The 18,770-nt window shown below is 33.6% G+C and overlaps 1 long non-coding RNA gene across 1 annotated transcript; it reads right to left on the reverse strand.

The window, feature by feature from the left end:
* Positions 1 to 5,008: 5,008 nt before the first annotated feature.
* LOC139425904 (uncharacterized) lies at positions 5,009 to 16,786 on the reverse strand. Its single transcript, XR_011636997.1, has 3 exons — positions 16,686 to 16,786; positions 11,734 to 11,830; positions 5,009 to 5,070 (listed from the first exon to the last, which is right to left on the reverse strand). It is a non-coding gene; the product is annotated as an uncharacterized lncRNA (long non-coding RNA).
* Between the last annotated feature and the right edge of the window lie 1,984 nt (positions 16,787 to 18,770).

Genomic DNA, 18,770 nt, shown 5'->3' on the forward strand with positions numbered 1-18,770 from the left:
TGATGACGTTACTAGTAACCCTGAGACCGAAGGTGCCTTCAGAAACGTGAAAAAAGACGTTCGTCAAAAATGACAAATCTATATCTAGTTTTTTGCAAATGCTCTTGCTAACGGTAAGATTTCCTTACCTCATTAGATAAAACTTTATTACAAAGTAAACACATAGGTAATTGAGAGTTCAACAGTAATTGAACAAATCCCAACTTCAAGTACGTGACACTGTATTGATGACACTTCTTTTTGTCAACCGACATTGTTGGTGTCAGCAAAATACAAACGATGAAAGAAAATCAACCATTTCTCAAAATTAATAAATAATTTATGATACTATAAGGAACTAATTCGCGTTCGTACCTAGCCAAATAAACTATGAGATCTAATCGAAACTGGGGAAAAAACCGTAAGAAAGCTAACGAAAACCATTATAAGAAACACGGGTCCAATCAAACATTCATACTGAAAGCGCATGTACTGCAATTTCCACCAAATGGCTTGAATGAGTCAGAGGCAAAAACTACTGGCTCATTCGCTGAGCTGTGTTGGTTAGGATCGAAGAATAGGTGTCGTGTAAGTTCGTTTTATTGCTGTTTCAAATAGTGTATAGGATAATCTTTATTCATTATATTAATTTAATCTTTTTTTCTTTATTATAATTTTTTTTATTAAATTAATATTTATTTAATAATTTTATTTGTTAGCTTTAAAATTCAATTTGAATGACAAAACATGCTCAACGCCCCCCTTCCGCCCAAAACATACTCAACGCCCCCCAACTGCCCAAAACAAGTTCACCGCCCCTCAGCATAGCCCCACCGCCCCCAGGGGGGCGGTATCGCCCCCGTTGAGAACCAATGTTCTAAATAATGATTTTTATTGAAACTTGAAATTTTTTGATAAAAATCGTTGTCAAAAAACTTTTTTTACTAAATTAAATTTCATAAAATTATGAGGCTTATGAATACTTTTTGTTCATTTTAATTTTTGAAGTATAATATGATTCATAAAACTATGGAATGCAAAATTTAAATAGACCTTTCATGTTATATCATTAAATTTAGTAAAACTATTTCTCGGGCATTAGGTTTAACTTTAATAAGAAGATACATATTTTTTTCTACTTATTTACAAATATTTTTCAGATGTGTTTTTGATGTTCCTTCTCTAAAAGAAAGAGATACCATTTTGTTTTCGTTTGCATAAGAAAGGATATTAAATTTTTTTCTTTTTTAAATTTAATTAGCCACGATAAAGAAGGAACGTTGCAATGCTACACGCTACATTAAAGACGTCTCTAGAGTAAATGAATGACTGTTCATATAGAAATCGCAGGTATTAGTCTCATGCAACAACGCCCCCTATAGTTCGTTGCGATCGCAAATCACTTAACAGAAAAATAAAATGAATAACCAAACGATCACAGAAAAATTCATTATTCAATTTAAAATAACTAAAGAAAACGATTGCTCATTGACAAAATTTAATAGTTAATCTTTTTACCGCTTGGTGGCGCTGAACACCTTTTAGAGCAAAGTCTTGCAATTTAACTCTTTGACATTGAATTTTTATAAAACGTATTTTTCATCATTTCAATATTCTTCATTTCATTATCTTTGTCATTATTTAAGTGTAAATAAGTTAAAAATATTGTATTTAACATTTTAACAATTTAGTGTTACAAAATACAGCATGAATCTGCCTTGTCTTTTGCTGCTTTATAGTAAAATCTTCCAAAGACGGCTCAATTACTAACAATATTTTTTTTTTACTTTTCAATGCACTTATTTGCAGTTACTTAGATCTAAAAGAAAAAGTTGTTAATTTTTAAAATTTCTTTAATTTGCAAAATCAGTTATTGATAATCTTTTGAATATGAATGAAAAAAAAAACTGTTTTTCAATCTACTTTGTTTTGGATTTTATACTATAGTACAAATTTAATTCTGATTATCTGACAGATTTTTTAGTTACTATTAAATTATTTAAATTATATAATTAAAATTAAATTATAGAAATTAAAATTAATTAGAAACTATCAAAATATGTTTTTGCTTGTAATTAAAACGACCGAAATTTATATATAAAGAAAACGTAGGCGTATCATCTGTGAGTCAAAGGGTGAAACGTGTTCCATTTTCACTTGTCTTAACTTTATATTCAGTTGCTATACAATTACATTTCGAGCATTGTGATTCTCTATCCTTTTGAATTGCCCAATCCTCCCTGCTTATTTATGCAACAGATTATTCCTGTGTTTCGTGTTGTGGTAAAAATTATTTTAAAACAAATAAAGTAATTGTGTAAATTTTTTTTTAACATACCGTTATTGATCCCTTGTTTATTAACTCCACTTCATAAGTTTTTTCACTGAAATTAATGATAAAAACAATTTTTTATTAAAAATAAATGTTTTAGCTTTATTTTTGTCTTCTTATGCAATTCTGACCTTTGAAAATTGAAAAAAAGAATTCATTCCGTAATGTTTCACGAAAAATGATTGACAAATAAAAACATTTTGTTGCTAAAATAAAATATTTGATACAATGGTGGTTAATTTGTTACAGGCTATGATAATAACGCGACAAAAAAAATACAGCATTGCAAGTTTTCATCGAACCAAATAGAATGAATTCTTAGTAATAATCTTAATAATAATAATAGCGCCCATGTCCGAGAGTTCGTGGGTTCGAACCACGCCTGCCGTATAGTAAAGTGACTGATGCACGTTAAATCTGTCGAGTCGCAAAAGTCCTCCATGTTCCCATAGAAAATCAATTCCTCTGGGGGTACTGGATTGGAGATCAATCGTTCTCTGATTCAGGACAAAATTACGATGTGTGGATGAATGAATGGATGTATAAATGTGCCCGCCCTATAAACGAGTGTGGCGTATGGTTTGGCAGAAGTCGAATTCTTTGCCATAGATGGCGCCACTGGAAAACAAGAACAATCGCACTCCCTTTACTTAAACAGGCATACGTCAGCTACAACAATAATAAAAGCAAATTCATTTGTTTTAGAATTAAAATAGAAGAAATTGGACATTCGCTTCAAAAATATACTGGTATAAAAAAATTTCATATTTATTTTTATTCACTCTTGGCTACCGAAGTTTACTAAGTTTGTTTCTCACCATTATTTCCCATTTTTTGTTTGATTTTTATAATTTTATAACCGTCATTGAACAGCAGAGTCAATTTTTGGGTTTACGACTACTAATGTTCGAATCCGTAGCCTTATAATTTTGAACCCAATCCAGAAGACAAGGGAATTCCTGGATGAAGTATCAGGTAGAAATTTGCCATCGTGGAGGACGTTTCGATGAAACTAACCCGCATTTGCGTTACATGGAGAAGAAGACCACTAAAACCTCCCACGGTCAGCCTGAGTGCAGGAGACTTTTTCTTTCCTTCCAGACGCGGATACGTACCTAGGTTAGTAAAACTCTTACCCGTATAATTCGCATCTGGCCAACCTCAACCCCGGGAACGTGCTTGATCAGTAGCAATTATTTAAAATGTCAAAAGAATGGAGGTTACAACTTTGTTCACAAATATACAGAAATATTCATTGAATATAGTTTGAACAAGAATTTTCTTTTTATAAGTATATAGCAAGGGGACTTTAAGCCATGATCCATCTGCCACTGAGAATATTTCACATCAGCAATGTGGTCGGTGCAAACCGGATGCGGAATTCGTATCAACCAGCCGTAGCCGGGATCGAACCCGGTTCACCTCATTGGAAGGCAAACGCTCTATCCCCTGAGCCATCGCGGCTCCCCATCTTTTATTAGCAACTTCACGTCTTATATTTCTTCTCATTCACATTCATTTCTTGAAAATGATTGATTATTTTTGAGGGCCTAAAACAGGTCGACTCGTATTCCCATCTGTAAATTTTTGAAGCGAATGGATTTTTTTAATGAAGTTAAATGCTTTATTGTTGACGAAAACTGAGGGGAGAAATCAAATCAGAACAGAATACATTTAATTTTTGGGTGTGACATAAATGTTGTCTTAATTTTCACCTTTGACCACAGCCGTACCCAATGGCTACCGCGATTTTTTTCTTTTCCTCTATTTATGAAATTCTATTTTTTGCTGGAAACGTGCACATAAAGTTTGTCTAAAGTATGGACTCCCCTAGCTATTCATCTGGGCAGTGGTGGTGACTATGGTAATGAGGTATAACTATTTCAAGTAGGGGTGGGGGGTCACTGTTTAGGAGACGTTTCGGATCGGAGAACGAAAGGGAATATTTTTTCTTTAATTGTGTTAAAACTAGATTAAAGTTGTAGTTGTTGTAGTTAATTTACGTCACACTAGAGCTGCCCGTTGGGCTATTGGCGACGATCTGGGAAACACCCCTGAGGATGATCCAAAGACATGTCATCGCAATTTTGATCCTCTGCAGAGGGGATGGCACCCCCGCTTCGGTAGTCTGACGACCTGCCCGCAAGTCGAACACTTTACGGTAGAAACGTTTTGCGTGGACCAATACCGCACACCCTTGGCACCTACGCAGACTGATCCAAGTGGTCACCTACCCGCACACTGACCGTAGCCAGTGCTGCTTGACTTCAGTGATCTGCTGGGAGCCGTGAAACTAGATTAAAGAGAAACTACCCTCCCTGAAATGCACCACTTTTGTTTCCATGGCAGCTGAAGGCCTCAGTTTTTGCGGCGGGGGGAGTTTGTACCGTAGACAAACTATATTTAACCGGTTATGTTTTCATCATTCAGGTGGTTCCATCATGACGAGGAGCGCCGATTAAACAAATTTTTCATTTTTAAACCAATGTTACTTAAAGTTTAGGGGAAGTGTTTCCTTCTCATTCTGTCGATCTTGAAGTGGTTAAAAGAAAAATCCAATAATCTGTTAGTTTTAATATTAATTAAACAAATATGGCTTGCATTTATGTCCAGTGACTTACATTTCCAAGCAATGTGTAATTTTATTAAATAATTAATACAAAGAATAAAAATGCTGATTAATAATACTTACAAACAAGGTTTTTTGCCACACTGGTTTCCACAGCCTTCTTCAAACATTTCCGAATACCGATTATATTCTATACAAAAAATAAAATATACAGAATTTGTAGGCTAAATATGTAGTATATCTACCACTACAAAAATATAATTCCAAATCACTAGTATATAAGACGTGTTAACTAAATTTTACGTTGAGTTTCCCTTTTATAGATAAAAGTTGACATTGTCCATATCTACTCTCCCCATATTGGTGAACAAGACGCGATGTGAACACGCCTACCTTAGCAGAAACGCCCATTACGATTTGAACACGCCTCTTTTGATGGATGAGCCACATTGAACAGTTTACTGCGACATTATCCACCTTCTCGCACTGCTGCTACTCAGTCTCATTCACACACAACGTGCAACGTATACACTCGACGCAACACGGCAGCGACCACGGCCGTGAACTTAATACAGTTCTCATGATCAGCATTCAAAATGTACGGTGATCTTAATACAGCTCTCCCGGCTTCTCACAAAACAGCGATGAATCAACTAGCGGTATCAGTTCATTGAATTCAATCACATATATAACTCTGGTGGGAGAGTACTATACCATTACAAAAATGCAATTCCAATTCACTAGTATATAGGACATGTTAATTCGATTCTATGGTGGCGTACCTTTTAATAGATGAAGGTTGACATGGTCGATATCTACTAGCCCCACACTACTCTTTCACTCGGGAAAATAAGGCATTCATAAGAATAAAGAATTTCATAATAAAATGGAGTCACAAAATCCAGAATTATTTCGAATATACGTAATATACAAGGACAATAAAAAGGATTCTACATCATTTTACTTGTTCACGACCAATACACATTCTGGCAAAAGAAGTCTCCAGACAACCAATAGTGAGGACTTTGAGAGGCATGAATCATATTAATTATGATCTAAGACGCTCCATTTTCATCCTTCGGAATTTTCTGGGTGAGACTTTCCAAAAGTTTTTGATAGGAATTGACTTATATAATTCGCCTCTGTTCAAGTGAGGGCGGGCAGCGATGATGTTCGATTTAGCTGACTACGTAATCTGCGGGCTAATTCGATCAAAATGTGTTCTACGAGATTCTGAGAAAGTCTAGTGCTTCAAAACTCATTGTCTTAGAAACGTCCATGTCCCATTTTTGAGCGTAAGATTACCAACGTTCGACTCCATACCTTTTTAAATTTGAACCTAATCCAGAAGACAGGGGAACTCCTGAATCGAGTATTGGAAGAAATTTGCCTTTGTGGAGAACTTTTTGTTAGAGTTAACCCGCATTTGCGTTACACGGAGAGAAAAACCACGAAAACCTCCCACGGGTAATACGATGGTAAAGGAACTCGAACCCATGATCGGTCTACTTCTGACGATATTTTACGTCAGCACTGTAGTCAGTGCGAACCGGGTGTAGAATCCTTATTGACCAGCCATCACTGGGATTCGAACCTGGTGCATCTAATTGGTTGGTGAGCGCTCTATCCTCTGATCCTTCACGGTTCTTGAATATTAACTGTATTTTTATATTATATTTTATAGTGAGCCCAATTTTTGGGTTTACAACTAATACTGCTCAACTTCATTGGCTTGTAATTTTGAACCCAATCCAGAAGACAAGGAAACTCCTGGATCAAGTATTAGGAAAAATTTGTCTTCGTGGAGAACGTTTTCATGGAACTAACCCTCATTTATGCTACATGGAGAGGAAGATCAAGAGAACCTCCCACGGTTAGCTTGACGGACGGCAAGGAGACTCTAACCCCTGATCTGTCTACCACTGAGGATATTTCACGTCAGCATTGTGGTCCGTGCAAGCCAGAGGCGGAATTCGTATCGACCAGTCATCTCTGGAACTCGAACCCGGATCAACTCATTGGAAGGTAAATGCTCTATCCCTCTAAGGCTCTTGAATACTAATTTCGTCAAACCAATACCAGCGCTGGTTTCGATATGTGAATGGATCAGTCGTCGTGCTAGTTATAAATGGGCTTTCCCAGAAATATCGCCATACTGTTTGGAAAGGAACATTGTCCAGAATGTCCAAATACATGTCAGAGTTTATTAATCCCACCACAAGAAACTAAGCTAACCATGAGAAACTTCATGAGGTACTTTAACCAGGAGGTACTTTAGTGTTCAGATATTTCAGCTAGATGGTGTACTTCTACCGAAGATGCTCAAAGTCACGGCCATGCACATGGATACACGCAGTTACTTCAGCACTGTATGGGATGGATGGCATTATGTGCGCAACGTACAGCATTAAAATCCCAAAAACTAATTAAAAACTGAGCAAGATATAAGTAGTTAAGGTAGTTCTTTTATGCTGCGCATGCGCAAATATTTTTTTTATTTTTTTTGGTCTTAATTTTGTAATGAATTGTATTCGGCAGCTAATGAAATAAAGGTTTGAATTGAATATCTTAAAAAAGTTTCAATCAATTTTCAAAGTAAGGTTTTGTATTTTTTAAAATAAAGCTCGAAAAGATTAGCGATTTCACACAAATTTAATTTTGTTTCATAAAACAAAATTTAATAACTAATGATAATACCTTGCAATAATGTGTTGGTATAAGGAAATTAAACATGAGAAAGAAAACATACATTTGTGGGGACTAAAAACATACTTTAATTATTTTCATAACGTATTTTTTTATTTTAATTTATTATTTTCTCTGCAGTTATCTGTCTGTTGATGTGTTAATGGAAAATTGTCAAAATTTCAATTCTCAAACACAGGGAAAAAAATTCTTGCACTTCTTAGAAACATATATTGGTGTCAAACCTCTATTAAAATTTAAATAAACTAACTAACCAGGAAGTGATCGAAATTTTGGTTGACGATAAATTCTATTTAGTGATAAAATAACAATGCATTTTTCTTGCAAAGTTTAAAAATAGAATAATGAATTACAGAAGAAAATTTTTAACAGCATTTAAAAAAAAAAAAAATTTTTTTTTGTTAGTTTTAGTATCGATTATACTTAGGTTTTCTAATAATAAAGTAGGAGAACTACTGACCTGCGAAAATAAATCATAATGCAAATGTAAAATTATATGAAATATTCTATTTTGTATAAGCTTGAAGCTGCGGTACTATTCAAATTATTATTTCTGGAGTAACACCTAATAATGTGTAATACCTAACACCTAATAGCGCTATAAGTCGTGTTATGCATACGGAAAACTTCTAAAATTTCTATGTTGTATGGATAATACAATAATAAGTAGAATATTGTGCTAAAGAAATATTTTAATAGAACTGTATGACAAGTCCCGTTATACATGCGGATAATTTCTCAGTTGTATGGATAATACAATAATAAGTTGAATATTGTAATAAAGAATTATCTTAATCGAAGTGAATGACAAGTCCCGTTATACATGCGGAAAACTTCTAATTACTTTGTATGGATAACGCAATAATAATTAGAATATTGTGTTAATGAATTATTTTACTTTTATTGACTTAAAAAAATAATGATTAGTAGTGATGAATGATTTAATTTTTTGAATTTTGTCTAGTTTGCGAACACTGAGTGACGCAAGCGCCACTTCAGTCGCTCTTAGCAGGAGCTTACCAGCATTACAAATTTGAAAAGTGAAGTAAGTTTTGTTACGACTTAGCATTGACTCAATTTGAAATTTCCTTTTTTTTCAAGTAACTAAAAATTTATTTGGTTAGAATTTCTCTCAGATAAACTGTTAAACATTTCGCGGAAAAAATGGTTAGATAAGAATTTATTTGTTACCTTATTGGAGCAAAACACTTAAATAACCATATATAAAATGGTATTCAAAATATTAACTGCGAGTAAAACAGTTTATTAACTAGTTTCGCCTAATACGGTCAAGCAACCAGATTTTTCTACTTAGTTTCTTCTCAATTCCTAACTAAAATTTTATTTGGTTAGAATTTCTTTTAGATAAACTGTTAAACATTTCTCGGGAAAAAATGGATAGATAACAATTTATTTGTTATTTTACCATATTGAAACAAAACACTCAAATAACCGTAAATGAAATGATATTCAAAATATTAACTACGAGTAAAACCGTTTATTAACTAGTTTCAGCTAATACGGTCAAACAACCAGATTTTTTACTTAGTTTCTTCTCAATTCCCAGTTTATTATGCCGAGAGGACTAATTTGTCAATCGCATTACCGACAGAACTGAGGTTTGAGTCCCAGCGTTAACACCACAACATTTCCTCTATTTTCTGCAATAAATGAAAAATTTCTCGTGTCCTACATTATTTTTTTATGGGTTTTGAAACCACGCTATTCGTAAATTGGTAAAAAAATTATTTAGTTTTGTTCTTATGGCTTTTTAAGGGGAGTCAGTAGTCAGTACCCACCCAACCTTCAAAAATTTGATTTTGAGATTTTTACATTTTTGAAATCTCCTATTCAAGAGCTTTCCAATGATGTATAATTTTATGTATTTACTCAGATTTAAAGCTGTTAAATTTCAATTTCAAAATGTAAACAAACGCCCCATTAGCTGTGCCACGCCCACATTTGACAGATGAAAATGTAAACACATGATTCAAAGCTTTGACGTTTACGAGAATCTTTTTATTATTTTATAATCTAAGCAAGCTAAAAGTTGAAATTCTTATTTTTACTGTAAAAGCTATAAGCTAAATATTTATGCAACTACTTTTACAATTAATATAGACAATACTCAATACTTATTTTTATATTTCATTTGATTTTCAACCGATCATCGCGTGTGAATTGCAATAACTTATCTTGATCTTTACAGGCAATTTCATAGTTTTTAATTAGATTCATTTTGTTTTTTGTTAGATTAGCTTTGTTTTTTTATTAGGTTTGTTTTGTTTTTTGTCAGATTTGCTTGTTTGTTTGTTAAATTCGTTTTGCTATTGGAGTGAATTTTTTTCAAGCTTTTTTGTTGAGGTCTTACGATTTAGTTTTTTTTTAATATTTTATGATTTTTTGTCAGTAAAAGTAGTTATTTTTTTAAACTTTTCACCTCAATATATGCATAAGTGATCATATAACCACCATGAAAAATTTCAAAGGTCTATGTTTGATAGTTTCTCAGAAAAAGGTACACGAAGATTGGCATTTTAACATTATCGGATGTAGGTAGTAAGATTTCAAATTTTTTTATAGTAAAATATTTTTATTATTTGTAATTTTTTGATACAGAATTTTTAAAGTAATATATAAAATTTACTTTGAAGAATTTAAGCAACTTAAATGTGAATTTATTTATAATTGAGTTTGAGCATATTTAACGGTGTATTTTTTCAAATGTTTTGCAAATTACGAATCGTGAAATTGATGTGTTTATCTTACTCGATAGTTAATAAATAAAAGATTAATAATAATAATTTAAAGAATAATTTGTACTTGAACTTATATTATAGATATTCATGAATTTGCTATAATAGATTATGTCTTCTGAGGAATTATTTGTAATACATAGTGAAAAACTTGAAATTTTAACATTGTCGACTTAATGTGTAACATACTTAATATAATGCAATGTAAGCTTTTTTAGATAAAATTTGGGAAATACATAAAAACAAATGTACTAAAAATAAATAAGTCAATTGTACAAATGAAAAAAATGTGAAAGGTTTGTACTTAGTGCAAGAATTTTTTAGTAATAATTAATTTTAATTGGCTTTTAAAATTGGCTTTTAAATTGGCTTTTTCTCAAAATGTGTTTTTTTTAGCTGCGTGTACCTTTTTCTCAGAAACTACTAAAGATAAATTCTTAAAATTTCTACAGCTTATTATTAAGGACTTAATACATATACTGAGGTGAACTTTTTATGATTATTCATAAAAATAAATGTGTAGCTGTTAAAAACATACTGCAAAATGACATTTTTTCAGTAGTACTCAGCTTTTATTTTTTTTAAAATAACAATGTGTATGGATACACTTTTCACCTCTGTATATGTATAAGTGTTCATATAATCACCATAAAAAATTTCAAAGCTCTATGTTTGATAGTTTTTCAGAAAAAGGTACACGAAGTTTGTCATTTTAACATTGTCGGTATAGAGAGTACCGACTCCCCTTAACAATACTAGTTGTAAACGGTTTCAAGACAGTAAAGGTAATGATATTTAAACTATTAACTACGAGTAAAACCGTTTGTTAACTAGTTTCAGCCAATACGGTCAAACAACCAGATTTTTTACTTAGTTTCTTCTCAATTCCCAGTTTATTATGCCGAGAGGACTAATTTGTCAATCGCATTACCGACAGAACTGAGGTTTGAGTCCCAGCGTTAACACCACAACATTTCCTCTATTTTCTGCAATAAATGAAAAATTTCTCGTGTCCTACATTACTTTTTTATGGGTTTTGAAACCATGCTGTTCGTAAATTGGTAAAAAAATTATTTAGTCTTGTTCTTATGGCTTTTTAACAATACTAGTTGTAAACGGTTTCAAGACAGTAAAGGTAAAAAAATGTTTTTTACTCTAAACTTTACTGTTAATTAGAAGAACAGATAGCTGCCATTTTTTTTACATCAATTTTAGAATAAAAATTCTAAGAGTGTGAAGTATATTCTATAACAGCTCTATTTAGAAACCTGTTATGTTATAGTATATCATTTACTTATTCCTAACTAGTAAATCTTTCAAAAAGATGTAGCTTTAGTACATGTACCACATTTAAACAAACATGAAAGCAAAAATAAATAAATTACTCATACGTTCGCAAATTTTCTCCTTGTGAGGTAAGGGAAACTTAAGAGGAATGCAATAGTTGGCCAATTTTAATGCATCCAAAACGCACTTGAACACGCATTCCTGTAACATAAACAAAACAGACTTGCATTGTTATTTGTTTATGGCATTTGAAAGTATCTACAACAGTTTCTAGTTTCTTTTAACTTACGGCAAAAATAATTACAGTTCATGCCCAAATTATTACACGCACTATAAGACTTTATGTGAAATCTTAATTATCAGGTAATACTATTCCGCTTTATTGTTTTTACACGACTGAAACCGGTTTGTACTTAAATACACAAGTGGGCGACCTTTGTGCTAAAATACAAACTAAGGTAGACAACGTTAAAGAGCACAAAAATATTATTAAAAGCAGACAGCTGTTTCGGATGCTCAAAGGGCAACCTTCATCAGTGCAACAGAAAACAATAAGAGAACAGAGTAAATATATATAGAAAGATGACGTCACGAGAGGGTTTAGACCAACGGCTAATAGGAGGGAAGGGTGAATGGAAGACGACGAATAGGAAGCAAGGAACAAAAATATTTTTATATAATATGTTTTCTGTTGCACTGATGAAGGTTGCCCTTTGAGCATCCGAAACAGCTGTCTGCCTTTAATAATATTTTTGTGCTCTTTAACGTTGTCTACCTTAGTTCGGTTTGTACTTGTTTACGTTCGTGTATCAATTTGTAAAATTAGAGGATATATAATATAAATTCCACAATTGGATAAATTAGACGACATATTATATAAATATAGAATATTTATTATATCAGGTATTATATTAGTGTATCATAACAATTGCACCAAATTATTAGACACACTGGAGTGTTTTAATAAATGCATGTTTTGCACGAGTTTCTATGCATTACTCATATATTTAAACATACATGAAATGGGGTTTTATAGAGGAGATTTTTTATATACTTTTCATTTACATTTATTTTCAATGTATTGCATTACAATGTTAACCAATTGATACACTAACGTAATCAAGTGCAAACTAGTTTCAGCCGCATAAAAACAATAAAGCTGTATAGTATCACCTGATAATTAAGATTTTACATCGAATCTGACAGTGCGTCGAATAATTTAGCCGGTAACTATACCGGTAACTATAGCGATTGGTAACTATACCGGTAGCTATAGCGTTTGGTAACTATACCGGTAACTATAGCGTTTGGTAACTATACTGGTTTTAACTTAAATTTTTTTAAAGGCTAGTTATCATTTTTCAATGCTATTTATTATATTATAGTTAAAAGATTACAAAAGTTCAGACGGCAAAAATCAGTTTTAGTAAAATAAAAACAAAGTTTCTTCTGAATTAGTAATCCAGTCAGAGCAGTCGTTGGGAAAAATACTCCAAAGTTGTAATAAAACAATACTTAACGAACGAAAAATATTCTAGCGCTTGAGTGAATTAGTGAAAAAACACGTTATATCCTATTTAGAAAATTATAGCTTATTGGTTTATGCGTGTCGTCTTCAGTTTGGGATTGGCTAGATAATATTTTGTATGTTTGGATCAATTTTGCAGTTTCGTTGAGTGGCGATAACATTTATTAATTTATACTCAGATACTGTGAATGATAATAAACTGTAAATTTCCGCTTATTTAATTGCAATAATGATTTTATATAATTTTTTTAACATAATTAGGCAAGGCAGAAAAAATTGGTCACATGCTCTCGTAAAGTGATTCTGGGAAAGTGCTTCTTTCGCCCGTCATGAGCATGTTAAGGACCTAGACATTTTTTTTCTATGTTATTGACTGCATTTAATATATTTACAAAACTCCAAAAGCTCAGGGAGAAAAATGTTCATTTCGGGGAGCCGATCAAAATTGAAGAACTTGATTGCAATATGTTCCAGAGCATGAAGGAAGTTTGCCAGCATGTTAGTTAACAACCAATAACGGATTCGAGTCAAGAAATGTGCAAATCAAGCAGTAGCTGGCTTTGTGAAAATTTACAGGAGTTGCATTTAAGTGCGGATAAAATTGTTTTAGAACATCTTTTAAATTCTTTTTCAAATTAGACTTTGTTTCGATGGCTTACAGATGACGAATTGAACACTCTCAGCACTGGAGAGCAGTCGGATTCATTGGAACAAACAGTTTGTTGCTCTTTACTTCGGCGTCCACCATTCCGTTATTTTACAATTATGGAAACAATTCCAAACCAACCCGAAAACCTGCAGCAAGTCTTCAAAATCGAGAGCAAAGGTTACGACTGTCACGGAAGATCGATATACCTATCGGCCAAAAGTCTCCGGACAGCCAGTGGTATGAACTTGAGGCACATATTAAAAGAATGTTGATCCCCTTTTTGCATCGATGACATCTTGCACACTTCTGGAAAGACTTTCCACCAGTTTTTGATGGGAGTTGACTTCCGCCACAGCTGATGTGAGTGCCTGCAGTGAGGAGGGTCAATTTTGCTGGCTACGTAATCTGTGTTCTAGCTCTATAAGATTTAGATTGGGACTCTGAGAAGGCCAGTTCAGTTTTTGAGCACGCATTTCGTCAAACTACGTCTGTGCTAGACTTTATGTGTGAATGGAACAGTTATCCTGCTGGAAGAAAAATGGTCCGAAATATTTGCATAGAGTTGGGAGTGTAGCATTGTCCAGAGTGCCCACATACATCCCAGAGTTCTGTTTCCAACCACAGGAACTAACTGACCCTGGCCAAAACACCAGAAGCACCCCCACACTATTATGTTTCCACTACCATAACAACCGAGTGTCTGGATACTATTGGCCTGATAGTGTATTACTGCTGTGGCCAAGTGGAATCGTAGAGCGACCTCCGCAAGTGTGACTTCTATGGCTACAGCAGTCATTGATAAGACGATATCTTCCACTGACTGTGCACTATGGTTGCAGAAAGAAACTGTTAATTTTTCATGTGCCCATAGGATATTAGATTGAACAGATTATTAAGTAAGTCGTCCCGCAGTGGACTGATCGTTAAGACACGGTTCCCAGCAGATCACCATCACTGGCTACGGTCAGTGTGCGGGTGGGTGACCACTTGGATCAGTCTGCGTAGGGACCGAGGGTGCGCGGTATCGGTTCTCGTTAAACTGTGCTACCGTAAAGTGCTCGACTTCGCGCGCAGGTCGTCGGGCTACCGAAGCGGGGGTGCCATCCCCTCCCCAGAGGATCAAAATTGTGATGGCATGTCTTCGGATCATTCTCCGGGATGTTTCCCAGACCGTCGCCAATAGCCCATTGTGCAGTTCTAGTGCGACGTAAAGTAACAACAACAACAACAATTAAGTGAGTCATGGTAAATGCGTTTGGAAGCCGTCAGACAAGCGAAAGTTTACTAACAATTTGTACAAGAGACGGTAGTTTGTTACTGCGTCGCATGATGCTGGACATTCCATTGAAAAAGTAGTAAACTGTGATAAATGGCTTGTATGTTTTTAGTTTCAAAATAGAGATAATTATATTTACATAAGGAGATTTGCATAAATCGTGCAATAATTCTGTAATATTTCTGTACTATTTGATTTCTATACGCTTCGGTTTTGTTAAACCTAGTCTGAATTCAAATTAATAACTATCTGAATAGGTAGTAAACTGTGATAAATGGTTTGCATGTTTTTGGTTGTAAAATAAAGATAATTATATTTACATAAGCTGATTTGAATAAATCGTTCAATAATTCGATACTATTTGATTTCTATCCGCTTCGGTATTGTTAAAAATAGTTTGAATTCAAATTAATATAATATCTGAAAAAGTAGTAAACTGTGATAAATGGCTTGCATGTTTTTAGTTGTAAAATAAAGTTAATTATATTTACATAAGGAGATTTGCATCAATTGCTCAATAATTCGATACTATTTGATTTCTATCCCCATCGGTTTTGTTAAACCTAGTTTGGATTCATAATAATATACAATCTGCGCTGAAGTTTACAAAGAGATAGCTTATTGAGCATTTATGCATGCTTTAAAGAGCATAGTTTCATTTCAACTCTAATAAATGGGACCAGATGTACGTATTTGATAAACAAACTAATTTTATTAAAAAATATTGTATACATAGATCCAAAATGAATGATTCTTACTTTATATTGTATCGTAAAATTAAAGTTACAGACACTTATGTGTACCATACTTTCACTGATACTTATGTGTCAAAAAACGCATGATACACTTAAGTGTCAGTAAAAATAGTATACTGACACTTATGAATGATTCTTTCTTTATATTGCATCGTAAAATTATTTTTACTGACACTTATGTGTATTAACTTTACTGACACTTATGCGTTTAACTGTAATTATAAATTTTAGGGGTACTGAATAACAAAAGTGATGGAGACTACTTTACACCAATTATTCATGGTGTAGTTGTCGAAAGCCATTGAGGTAATTTGGTGCGATTGTTCTTCTTTTCCAGTGACGCCATCTATGGCCAAGAATTCAACTTCTGCCCCACTCATATGTTACACCCGTTTACAAGGCGGAGAACGATCTAAAACCAAAGAACGATCAATCTCCAATTCAGTAGACCCAGAGGTATTGATTTGTTAAGGGATTATGACAGACTTACGTGCAGATTTAACGTGCACCAGTCTCTTCAACCGGATGGATTCGAACTCCCGTTCTCATGAACGTGAGTCCAGCATCCTGCCAACCAGGCTATACCGGCCCTCCTAGTGAAGTGAAACATCTAAATCCAACAGTTATGTATAGCGTTTCATTACACCACTTTGGAGTAAGGAAGTTATCACCATTTATGTTGTTGAGATACACTAAAACTTTTTATAGGGTACATTTATCTCCGAACTTGGAAAGGAAAAACAGGTTACATAGTTAACCAAATTTCTAAAACTTGTTTCCATTTTCAAAAGTAGAAAAAAAGTCTTATAAATATATTATTTAAAAATTAGGGTTTAAAAATAATGTACCTGAAAATCAAGAGGACCAGTTCCATTTCTATGCATCCATGAAGATAAATAGTCCGTGCAATTTGTGTCATAGGGAGATGGTAACAGGCTGGTTTGAATCTTCGGGGAAAAAAATATTAGGAAAAATTTGCATGCAACAGTCAAAAATATTTTGTTAAAAATAATACTCGATCTAACACTAGCTCTGTTTCTAATGGCCAAGTGGGAATAGTAGTTATCGACAATGTCAACTTACATCTATGTAAAGGTACCTCAACATTGAATCGAGTTAACGTCTTATATACTAGTGAATTTTGGGATTATATTTTTGTTGTAGTAGACACACTACAGTACTCCTCCACCAGAATTATAGCAGTGATGGAATTTGATGAAGGGATACCACTGGTTGATTCATTGCTGCTTTGTGAGAAGCCGGGAGAGCTGTATTAAGATCACAGTACTTTGTGAATGCTGATCGTACTTTTCAGTGCTGAGCGTGAGAATTGTATGTATTTACGCTGGCTCATTGATTTTATCAGTGATTTCGGTCAGCATGTTAAGTGGCTCACTACTGTCCGCTAAAATAGCTTGCATGTTAAATGGGAGTCTATACATCCATAATGTCTTAAGAATGTTGTCCTTTAGGTTACCGACGGCTAAGTCTGGCATTTTAGACAACAATTGAGAAAATCTCATGTCACCTAACTGTAAATCTTGCAATAGCTGCTTGTTTTTAACTGTTTCGGATCACGTCCGGGCCACCAAGCTGGGTATAGTAGCTATCGACAATATCAACCTTCATTTATGAAAAGGTATCCCAACATAGAATCGAGTAAACATGTCTTATACAGTAGGGAGTTGGAATTGTATTTTTGTTGTGGTAGACACACTACGGCCATAACCGTATTTCTTTATACTGTCTTTTATACGGGCATCTGAAATTCATATGAATTTTTCTAAAAATTGTACTCCATCTACAATTAATCAACATTTTAACAACTATCATAATTTCGTTAACTAGTACCATTTTAAATGAGCAACTAAATAGAAATTGCAACAATTCTGGGCTACAAATGATAGCTTTAACCATGCTCTGACAACTTCTACATTCTTGCTAAAAAGTCATGAAACTAATCCATTTTCGTTGATGATTCAAGAAAGGTTTAACCAAATCAGGGGAAATTAATGTATGACAAGAAGATTATGAAAATGAAACGCATTTTTTGTTCGATATATTACGAAAAGATGGGCTAAAATATCAGTGTATGTAATAGGGAGTTTCTAGGGATGTTAGTATTATTTTTAATAAATATTTATCATTACTAACTAAAACAAACAAATATGTTGATGGATATCCTTGTCTGATGCTCTATTAGAACTAAATACAACTGTCTGGTTCACAGTTGCCTACAATTACAAACATTGATGAGCTTTTGGGGCCACTGCTCGATAAACCCTTGCTGTTATTCCTTACTCTGGTGTTTTATATTATTACTTTATATCCGGCGTTGAACACCTGACCCTGTTTTGGGTTCACTACTACGATTGTTCAACTCCGTAGCCTTGTAATTTTGAACCAATTAAAAAGACAAGGAAACTCCTGAGTCAATACCCTCAAAGGTATAAGTTTTTGTATCGGAACATAGAGGACTTTGTAACTCGACTTCTATTTACCTCTTTTTTAATGTTGTATGCACACTTATTCCCACAGCACAAAATATCTCCTGAATGGAATGGATTTACTATCTATCATGAACTACGATTGGTTATTTTGAAGCAAATTACTAACTACCTCTTATATTTACCTCTTTCTTAATGTTGTATACATACTTATTTCCACAGCACAAAATATCTCCTGAATGGAATGGATTTACTATCTATCATGAACTACGATTGGTTATTTTGAAGCAAATTACCAACTACCTCTTCTATTTACCTCTTTCTTAATGTTGTATACATACTTATTCCCACCGTACAAAATATCTCCTGAATGGAATGGATTTACTATCTTCCTTCTATCATGAACTGCGATTACAAGTCCTGGTTTCAAAAGCGCATTCCAATAGTCTGCAACCTCGGTTAAAAGTATCATTTCTACCCCTAGAT

This window comes from Parasteatoda tepidariorum, chromosome 6, assembly GCF_043381705.1.
Source record: "Parasteatoda tepidariorum isolate YZ-2023 chromosome 6, CAS_Ptep_4.0, whole genome shotgun sequence".
NCBI lineage: Eukaryota > Metazoa > Arthropoda > Arachnida > Araneae > Theridiidae > Parasteatoda > Parasteatoda tepidariorum.